The sequence below is a fragment of the Phyllobates terribilis genome, unplaced genomic scaffold (assembly GCF_046119375.1).
Source record: "Phyllobates terribilis strain yellow unplaced genomic scaffold, ASM4611937v1 Scaffold_3__8_contigs__length_932513732, whole genome shotgun sequence".
Classification (NCBI taxonomy): Eukaryota; Metazoa; Chordata; class Amphibia; order Anura; family Dendrobatidae; genus Phyllobates; species Phyllobates terribilis.
In genome coordinates this window covers 289149461-289160892 of record NW_027362763.1, presented here as the reverse complement: position 1 = coordinate 289160892, position 11432 = coordinate 289149461, and positions in this window count along the sequence as shown.

Sequence of the window (11432 nt, the reverse complement as noted above, 5' to 3'; positions counted from 1 at the left end):
AATGGGAAATAATCCATAATATATAAAAGGATAAACAATGTGTGGGACCAGTAATCAAAAGAAAGCCCAGATAATACAAGGTTCAATAAGACAACGGTGATAATAAAACAAAAATTAGCATCAGACATATAAAGTAGCAGGACCTTGTACACACTTATCAGTGAACTGCATGGTGAAAGAAGTTAGAGAGGAAGCCTGCTTGGAAGTGTCTGGAGCCTGTAGCCCAGATGGACATACAGTACAGACCAAAAGTTTGGACACACCTTCTCATTTAAAGATTTTTCTGTATTTTCATGACTATGAAAATTGTACATTCACACTGAAGGCATCAAAACAATGAATTAACACATGTGGAATTATATACTTTACAAAAAAGTGTGAAACAACTGAAAATATGTCTTATATTCTAGGTTCTTCAAAGTAGCCACCTTTTGCATTGATGACTGCTTTGCACACTCTTGGCATTCTCTTGATGAGCTTCAAGAGGTAGTCACCGGAAATGGTTTTCACTTCACAGGTGTGCCCTGTGAGGTTTAATAAGTGGGATTTCTTGCCTTATAAATGGGGTTGGGACCATCAGTTGTGTTGTGCAGAAGTCAGGTGGATACACAGCTGATAGTCCTACTGAATAGACTGTTAGAATTTGTATTATGGCAAGAAAAAAGCAGCCAAGTAAAGAAAAACGAGTGGCCATCATTACCTTAAGAAATGAAGGTCAGTGTAGCGTCGGCGTCCCTGCCTCCTGCTAGGCAGAGACGCCGTTCCTCTCACCTCCCTGCTCCATCCTCGGCGTCCTCTTCCCGCGCTGCTGGCAGTGCTCGCCGCTTCCCGGGCACTGTGCTTAGGGCGCGCGCACTCCCTCTCTCTTAAAGGGGCCGCGCGCGCCGTCCTAAGGAGTCCCCGGCCAATTGCCGGTGGAGCTCCCATATATAAGGCACCTCCTCCAAAATGGAGGTGCCCGAGCAAAGTTGTTGCAAAGCCTTTCACCTCTGCTTCAGCCCTCAGGTCCCGTTGCCAGTCTGCTTTCCAGCTCTGTCTACCTGCTTGCATTCCTGCGGTCCGACAGTCTGTCTACCTGCATCCGCCAGTCTGTCTAGGGACTAGTCCGCCTGCGGATCAGGAAGCACCTGCCTGATACCTGCCTGATTCCTGCCTGATACCTGCCTGAGATCACCTGCCAGCCAGCCGAGAGACTCTTACCCGCTCACCTGGGAGCGCTCACCTGCTACCCGCCAGCTAGCCTACCTGGAGGCTCTGCCGTCACTTGTCGTGACCACCTGCCAGCCAGCCGAGAGACTCTTACCCGCTCACCTGGGAGCGCTCACCTGCTACCCGCCTGCTAGCCTACCTGGAGGCTCTGCTGTCACTTGCCGTGACCACCTGCCTGTCTAGAGACTCTTACCCTGCTGTCACTTGCCGTGACCACCCGCCTGTCAAGAGACTGTTCCCGTCACTTGCCGTGACCTCCTGCCCTTCTACCCAGAGACTGTTCCTGTCACTTGCCGTGACTACCTGCCCGCCTTCCCTGGGAGCCACCCGCTTCCTTATAAGGACTGCCCCTTTGTATAGTAGCTCAGAGGTTCCACCTCCCAGACCCGTTACAGTTTGCTCGGGCCATGGAACCCGGTGGCACCCAAGCTCCCTCGCTCTCGGACCTATGTCATGAACTTTCCCGTCAGAGGTCCCAACAGGACTAAATCTTGGGCCACCAGCGTAGTGTTCACTCCCGCCTGGACACACTGACTGCCTCGTCGGGAGCTGCTTCCACTCGCACAAATACTACCCCGGCAGCGCCGCTGCCCATCAATACCATGGCATCCCTTCCCGGTCCCCGCCTTTCCGCCCCGCCTCGTTTTAGTGGAGATCCCGGTCAGGCACGGGGCTTCATTAACCAGTGCACCCTGCACTTTGAACTTTTGGCACACCAGTTTTCCACCGACCGAGCCAAAGTGGCCTTCATCATGTCCCATCTCACTGGGGAGGCGCTGGCTTGGCTAAATCCTCTATGGGAGAGAGGAGACCCCCTGGTGTCCGACCTGCCAGCCTTTCTCTCGGCCTTCCGGAAAGTCTTCGACGAACCAGGACGAAAGACCTCATCCGCCTCATCTCTGCTGCGCCTCCGTCAAGGGAGTCTCACCGTGGGCCAATATGCCATACGGTTCCGTACCCTTCCTTCTGAGCTTGCCTGGGATAACGACGCCTTGGTGTCCGTCTTCTGGGAAGGTCTATCCGGCCGGATTAAAGATGAACTTGCCGGTCGGGACATTCCTACCACTCTCGACAATTTAATAACACTTGCCACCCGGATTGACATCCGGTTCCAGGAGCGTACCAAAGAGGTCACCCATGAGAGGAGGTTTCCTTGCCTTGCTCCTACCTTCCAGAATCCCGTCACTTCCTCTGTTACTCCCCAGGCGCACTCTCCCGAGCCTATGCAGGTCGACCAGACCAAGATGGTCAAAACCCGTCAAGAGTCACGCCGTGCCGAGGGGAGCTGCTTCTACTGTGGCAGTAAGGAGCACCGGATCCGTTCCTGCCCGGAGAGGTCGGGAAACGCCTGTGTCTAGGATCGCTCAGAGAGGTCGTCCTAGACAAGAATAAACCCTCTCCATCTCTGATGCTGTCGGTCTCTATCATCTGCGGGGAGAACCGTTACTTTGAATTAGCTCAACTTGATTCTGGAGCTGCCGGAAATCTTATTTCTCAGTCCCTGGTAGAGAAATACCGCATTCCCACCAAACCTCTGGCCGAACCCTTATCTGTCGCCTCCATGGACGGGGGTCTCTTACCGCATCCCATCCAACTTATCACCGAACCCATAACTCTGCAGGTGGGAATGCTGCACTCTGAGAGCATCTTCTTTCATGTTCTACCTGGACTCTCTCATGCCCTTTTGCTTGGCCTACCTTGGCTCCAGAGACATGCACCCGTGCTGGACTGGCAGACCGGAGAAGTCCTTCGCTGGGGACAGGACTGCCATAAGACTTGTTTAGTTCCCGTTCGTCCTGCCCGTCCTTCTCCTCCCCCAGCCAATCTACCCGGCCTGCCGGTACCCTATTGGTCTTATGCTGATGTCTTTAATAAAAAGGAAGCAGAGACATTACCTCCTCATAGACCATACGATTGCCCTACTGACTTGGTACCTGGCGCTACTCCGCCCCGAGGGCGTATCTACCCTTTGTCCGCTGCTGAGACCCGGTCCATGTCTGAATATATCGAGGAGAACCTGGCCCGGGGATTTATCCGGAAATCTACCTCCCCGGCGGGAGCAGGCTTCTTCTTCGTTAAAAAGAAGGACGGCTCACTCCGTCCCTGCATAGACTATAGAGGCCTTAACCAGATCACGGTGAAGAATAAATTCCCCCTTCCACTCATTCCTGAATTATTTGACCGTCTGAGGGGTGCTAGAATCTTCACCAGGCTGGATCTCCGTGGGGCCTATAACCTGGTTCTTATCCATCAGGGGGATGAATGGAAGACAGCATTCAACACCCGGGACGGCCACTATGAATACCTCGTAATGCCCTTCGGTCTCTGTAATGCTCCCGCCGTCTTTCAAGAGTTGCTCAATGATATCTTCCGTGACCTTCTCTACTCCTGCGTGGTGGTATACTTGGACGACATCTTTGTCTTCTCTCCAGATTTCCCCACACACCGGAGGGACGTTAGTCAGGTCCTGCTCAGGCTCAGGCAAAACCACCTCTACGCTAAACTTGAGAAGTGCCTCTTTGAGCAGACCTCGCTTCCATTTCTGGGCTACATCATCTCTCAGACCGGTCTACGAATGGATCCTGAGAAACTTTCTGCCATCCAGAAGTGGCCCCGACCGGAGGGGTTGAAGGCTATCCAGCGGTTCCTGGGCTTCGCCAACTACTACCGCCTCTTCATTCCGCACTTCTCTTCCCGGACTGCCCCTATCTCTGCGCTCACCCGTAAGGGCGCTAATCCCAAAGAATGGCCGCCAGAGGCTGAAGAGGCCTTCCTTTCTTTGAAACAAGCTTTCTCCGCCGCTCCTGTGCTGCACCGTCCGGACAGCAACAAACAATTCTTTTTAGAAGTAGACACTTCCCTTCCGGAGCCGGAGCGGTGCTCACCCAAAAGGCGTCATCCGGAAGAATGGTAACCTGCGGCTTCTTCTCCAAACTCTTCTGATCATCTGAGCGCAATTATTCTATAGGAGACCGAGAATTGTTAGCCATTAAGTTGGCACTGGAGGAGTGGCGTTACATGCTCGAGGGGGCTCTTCACCCGGTAATAATCTACACGGATCACAAAAACTTGGCTTATCTCCAGAGTGCCCAAAGACTTAACCCGTGCCAAGCCCGGTGGTCCTTGTTCTTCGCCCGCTTTGATTTCATTCTTCATTTTCGCCCGGCAGACAAAAATATCAAAGCTGATGCCTTGTCCCGATCCTTTTTGTTCTCCGATCTAGAGGAGGAGCCAAAGCACATCATCGACCCCGCCAAGGTAATGCTGGTGGCTCCCGTGGATCTAAATCATCTTCCACCCGGTAAGACGTTCGTAACAGTACCTGATCGTGAGACAGTCCTACACTGGGGACATTCGTCTAAGCTAGCTGGCCATGCTGGCCAGAAAAAGACCCTCTAGCTTATTACCCAGAATTACTGGTGGCCTACCCTGCACAAGGACGTAATAGACTTTGTCTCAGCCTGTGCGACCTGCGCCCGCAGCAAGGTTCCTAGACATCTGCCAGCCGGCCGCCTTCTGCCTCTTCCCATACCTGCTGCCCCGTGGCAGCATATAGCCATGGACTTTATAATGGATCTCCCTGTCTCTGCTGGTTGTACGGTCATTTGGGTGGTCGCTGACTGCTTCTCTAAGATGGCTCACTTCATTCCCCTGCCGGGCCTTCCATCTGCATCTGAATTGGCTAAAGACTTTATCCATCATATTTTCCGTCTTCATGGTCTCCCTCTTCACATTGTATCCGACCGAGGAGTTCAGTTCATCTCTCGCTTCTGGAGAGCCATGTGTAAACTGCTGGGGGTTACCTTGGACTTCTCCTCTGCTTATCACCCACAGTCCAATGGTCAAGTAGAGCGGATCAACCAAATTTTAACCAGTTACCTCCGGCACTTTGTTAATACCCACCATTCCGACTGGGTGCATCTTTTACCGTGGGCCGAATTTTCCTATAATAATCACGAGAGCGAGTCTTCCTCCAAATCCCGGTTTTTTATTGTCTAAGGTCAACATCCTCGGATCCCGCTTCCCGTCTCCGCCTCGGTGGATAATCCGGCCGCGGAATCTCATGTTAGCGAATTCTCCTCCATTTGGGAGAGTACCAGATCCGCACTTCTTCAGTCCTCCGAGCGGATGAAGAAACAGGCTGACAAAAGACGTCTGGATCCGCCCCAATTCTGTCCTGGAGATAAAGTCTGGCTCTCGTCCAAGTATGTCCGCCTCAAGATTCCTTCCTACAAGTTAGGGCCTCGGTTCATCGGCCCACTGGGAGTTATCAAACAAATCAACCCAGTAGCCTGTAAATTGAAACTCCCGGCCAACTTGCGGATCCCTAACTCCTTCCATGTATCTCTCCTCAAACCTGTGGTACTTAACTCTTTTTCCAAGTCTACAGGTACGCCTCCTGCTCCGGTTTCCGCTGAAGACGAGTTTGAGGTAGAGAGCATTCTGGCCACCAAAAGGGTAAGAGGAAAGACCTTTTTTCCAGTGGATTGGAAGGGGTTTGGTCCTGAGGAGAGAACATGGGAGCCCCGGGAGAACATCCATGCCCCGCTCATCCTTGATAAATTTCTCTCCGGACTAAAAAAGGGGGGGCCTAAAGGGGGGTGTACTGTAGCGTCGGCGTCCCTGCCTCCTGCTAGGCAGAGACGCCGTTCCTCTCACCTCCCTGCTCCGTCCTCGGCGTCCTCTTCCCGCGCTGCTGGCAGCGCTCGCCACTTCCCGGGCACTGTGCTTAGGGCGCGCGCGCGCTCCCTCTCTCTTAAATGGGCCGCGCGCGCCGTCCTAAGGAGTCCCCGGCCAATTGCCGGTGGAGCTCCCATATATAAGGCACCTCCTCCAAAATGGAGGTGCCCGAGCAAAGTTGTTGCAAAGCCTTTCACCTCTGCTTCAGCCCTCAGGTCCCGTTGCCAGTCTGCTTTCCAGCTCTGTCTACCTGCTTGCATTCCTGCGGTCCGACAGTCTGTCTACCTGCATCCGCCAGTCTGTCTAGGGACCAGTCCGCCTGCGGATCAGGAAGCACCTGCCTGATACCTGCCTGATACCTGCCTGATACCTGCCTGAGATCACCTGCCAGCCAGCCGAGAGACTCTTACCCGCTCACCTGGGAGCGCTCACCTGCTACCCGCCAGCTAGCCTACCTGGAGGCTCTGCCGTCACTTGTCGTGACCACCTGCCAGCCAGCCGAGAGACTCTTACCCGCTCACCTGGGAGCGCTCACCTGCTACCCGCCTGCTAGCCTACCTGGAGGCTCTGCCGTCACTTGCCGTGACCACCTGCCTGTCTAGAGACTCTTACCCTGCTGTCACTTGCCGTGACCACCTGCCTGTCTAGAGACTCTTACCCTGCTGTCACTTGCCGTGACCACCCGCCTGTCAAGAGACTGTTCCCGTCACTTGCCGTGACCTCCTGCCCTTCTACCCAGAGACTGTTCCTGTCACTTGCCGTGACTACCAGCCCGCCTTCCCTGGGAGCCACCCGCTTCCTTACAAGGACTGCCCCTTTGTATAGTAGCTCAGAGGTTCCACCTCCCAGACCCGTTACAGTCAGTCAGTCCGAAAAATTGGGAAAACTTTGAAAGTGTCCCCAAGTGCAGTTGCAAAAACCATCAAGCGCTACAAAGAAACTGGCTCACATGAGGCCCGCCCCAGGAAAGGAAGACCAAGAGTCACCTCTGCTTCTGAGGATAAGTTTATCCGAGTCACCGGCCTCAGAAATCGCAGGTTAACAGCAGCTCAGATTAGAGACCAGGTCAATGCCACACAGAGTTCTAGCAGCAGACACATCTCTACAACAACTGTTAAGAGGAGACTTTGTGCAGCAGGCCTTCATGGTAAAATACCTGCTAGGAAACCACTGCTAAGGACAGGCAACAAGCAGAAGAGACTTGTTTGGGCTAAAGAACACAAGGAATGGACATTAGACCAGTGGAAATCTGTGCTTTGGTCTGATGAGTCCAAATTTGAGAACTTTGGCTCCAACCACCGTGTGGGGCTAAACTAAAATTCCATTAATTCCTGTGCAGCACCTGAAGGGTTAATAAACTTCTTGAATGTGGTTTTGAGGACTTTGAGGGGTGCAGTTTTTAGAATGGTGTCACTTTTTGGTATTTTCTGACATGTAGGCTCCCCAAAGTCACTTCAAATGTCATGTGGTCTCTAAAAAGAAAAAAAAAAGTTTTTGTAAATTTTGTTTGGCAAAATGAAAAAATAGCTGATTAATTTTAACCCTTCTAACTTCCAATTTTTTTTTTGCTATGTTTCAAAAATGATGTAGATGTAAAGTAGACATGTGGTAAATGTTATTTATTAAATATTTTGACATACAGTACAGACCAAAAGTTTGGACACACATTCTCATTTAAAGATATTTCTGTATTTTCTTGACTATGAAAATTGTACATTCACACTGAAGGCATCAAAACTATGAATAAACACATGTGGAATTATATACTTAACAAAAAAGTGTGAAACAACTGAAAATATGTCTTACATTCTAGGTTCTTCAAAGTAGCCACCTTTTGCTTTGATGACTGCTTTGCACACTTTTGGCATTCTCTTGATGAGCTTCAAGAGGTAGTCACCGGAAATGGTCTTCCAACAATCTTGAAGGAGTTCCCAGAGATGCTTAGCACTTGTTGGCCCTTTTGCCTTCACTCTGCGGTCCAGCTCACCCCAAACCATCTCGATGGGGTTCAGGTCTGGTGACTGTGGAGGCCAGGTCATCTGGCGTAGCACCCCAACACTCTCCTTCTTGGTCAAATAGCCCTTATACAGCCTGGAGGTGTGTTTGGGGTCATTGTCCTGTTGAAAAATAAATGATGGTCCAACTAAACGCAAACCGGATGGAATAGCATGCCGCTGCAAGATGCTGTGGTAGCCATGCTGGTTCAGTATGCCTTCAATTTTGAATAAATCCCAAACAGTGTCACCAGCAAAGCACCCCCACACCATCACACCTCCTCCTCCATGCTTCATGGTGGGAACCAGGCATGTAGAGTCCATCCATTCACCTTTTCTGCATCGCACAAAGACACGGTGGTTGGAACCAAAGATCTCAAATTTGGACTCATCAGACCAAAGCACAGATTTCCACTGATCTAATGTCCATTCCTTGTGTTCTTTAGCCCAAACAAGTCTCTTTTGCTTGTTGCCTGTCCTTAGCAGTGGTTTCCTAGCAGCTATTTTACCATGAAGGCCTGCTGCACAAAGTCTCCTCTTCACAGTTGTTGAAGAGATGTGTCTGCTGCTAGAACTCTGTGTGGCATTGACCTGGTCTCTAATCTGAGCTGCTGTTAACCTGCAATTTCGGAGGCTGGTCTTCCTTTCCTGGGGCGGTCCTCATGTGAGCCAGTTTCTTTGTAGCGCTTGATGGTTTTTGCAACTGCACTTGGGGACACTTTCAAAGTTTTCCCAATTTTTCGGACTGACTGACCTTCATTTCTTAAAGTAATGATGGCCACTCATATTTCTTTACTTAGAATTTGTATTATTGCAAGAAAAAAGCAGCTAACAGTCTATTCAGTAGGACTATCAGCTGTGTATCCACCAGAGATCTGCACAACACAACTGATGGTCCCAACCCCATTTATAAGGCAAGAAATCCCACTTGTTAAACCTGACAGGGTATACCTGTGAAGTGAAAACCATTTCCGGTGACTACCTCTTGAAGCTCATCAAGAGAATGCCAAGAATGTGCAAAGCAGTCATCAAAGCAAAAGGTGGCTACTTTGGAGAACCTAGAATATCAGACATATTTTCAGTTGTTTCACACTTTTTTGTTAAGTATATAATTCCACATGTGTTAATTCATAGTTTTGATGCCTTCAGTGTGAATGTACAATTTTCAAAGTCATGAAAACACAGAAAAATCTTTAAATGAGAAGGTGTGTCCAAACTTTTGGTCTGTACTGTACATGGTGGTGATTTAGGTTCCCTTTAAACCAAGGCTGTGGAGTCAGTAAGCCAAACCTGCGACTCCGACTCCTCAATTTCCCTTACACCGACTCCGATGACTCCCACATATATTGCTTATATTTAAGTGAAAAATTTATTGTAGTACAATGTGAACATCAGACATTTAATCATTTTTATGATACAATAATCAAGATATTTAGATAGAACATAATATATATTTATTGGAATACAACTTTAGAGCACAAAAAACTGTAAATATGTAATACACTATGTAATATCGATTACTATATATATATATATATATATATATATATATATACACACACATATACAGACACTGTGTGCAGAATTATTAGGCAAGTTGTATTTTAGAGGATTATTTTTATTATTGATCAACAACTATGTTCTCAATCAACCGAAAAGACTCATAAATATCCAAGCTTAATATTTTTGGAAGTTGGAGTGGGGTTTTTTAGATTTGGCTATCTTAGGAGGGTATCTGTTTGTGCAGGTAACTATTACTGTGCAGAATTATTAGGCAACTTAATAAAAACCAAACATAATCCCATCTCACTTGTTTATTTTCACCAGGTAAACCAATATCAGTGCACAAAATTTAGAAATAAACATTTCTGACATGCAAAAACAAAAACCAAAAAAATTAGTGATCAATATAGCCACCTTTCTTTATGATGACACTCAACAGCCTTCCATCCATAGATTGTCAGTTGCTTGATCTGTTTTCGATCAACATTGCGTGCAGCAGTCACCACAGCCTCCCAGACACTGTTCCGAGAGGTGTACTGTTTTCCCTCCCTGTAGATCTCACATTTTATGATGGACCACAGGTTTTCTATGGGGTTCAGATCAGGTGAACAAGGGGGCCATGTCATTATTTTTTCTTCTTTTAGACCTTTACTGGCCAGCCACGCTGTGGAGTAGTTGGATGCATGTGATGGAGCATTGTCCTGCATGAAAATCATGTTTTTCTTGAACGATACCGACTTCTTCCTGTACCACTGCTTGAAGAAGTTGTCTGCCAGAAACTGGCAGTAGGTCTGGGAGTTGAGCTTCACTCCATCCTCAACCCGAAAAGGTCCCACAAGTTCATCTTTGATGATACCAGCCCATACCAGTACCCCACCTCCACCTTGCTGGCGTCTGAGTCGGAGTGGAGCTCTCTGCCCTTTACTGATCCAGCCTCTGGCTCATCCATCTGGCCCATCAAGAGTCATCCTCATTTCATCAGTCCATAAAACCTTTTAAAAATCAGTCTTAAGATATTTCTTGGCCCATTCTTGACGTTTTATCTTATGTTTCTTGTTCAAAGGTGGTCGTTTTTCAGCCTTCCTTACCTTGGCCATGTCCCTGAGTATCGCACACCTTGTGCTTTTTGATACTTCAGTAACATTGCAGCTGTGAAATATGGCAAAACTGGTGGCGAATGGCATCTTGGCAGCTTCACGCTTGCTTTTCCTCAATTCATGGGCAGTTATTTTGTGCCTATTTTGGCCAACACGCTTCTTGCGACCCTGTTGGCTATTAGCCCTGAAACGCTTGATTGTTCGGTGATCACGCTTCAAAAGTTTGGAAATTTCAAGACTGCTGCATCCCTCTGCAAGACATCTCACAATTTTGGACTTTTCAGAGCCCGTCAAATCTCTCTTCTGACCCATTTTGCCAAAGGAAAGGAAGTTGCCTAATAATTAAGCACACCTTATATAGGGTGTTGATGTCATTAGTCAACACCCCTCCTCATTACAGAGATGCACATCACCAGATTTACTTAATTGGTAGTTGGCTCTGAAGCCCATGCAGCTTGGAGTAGGACAACATGTATAAAAAGTATCATGTGATCAAAATACTCATTTGCCTAATAATTCTGCACACAGTATATGTGTGTATATATATATATATATATATATATATATATATATATATATATATATATACACATATACACACACACACATTATATATAACACTATGTAATAAACTATGTAAGTGGCAAAAAACTGTTTTCAACAAAAACATACTAAATAACATTTGTGCAGCCTATGAATTTGTTCTAAGAAATAGAATTGCCTCCATCAGATCCTCCTTCATAGATGACCTCAAATCTGACCTAATAATTTTAAGGCTAGAGAACAACCTCTCTACACTAACATCTCTAACAATTTCCGGGTATAAAGGAATTGCCTCATGCACAGTCAGTTTTGATGAACGGTTGAATTTTTCTATTTCTTTGAGAGCAAGTGAAACATTTTGCTGAAATATGGTCAATCTGCTTGCTATAGGAGATGGAGTGAAATC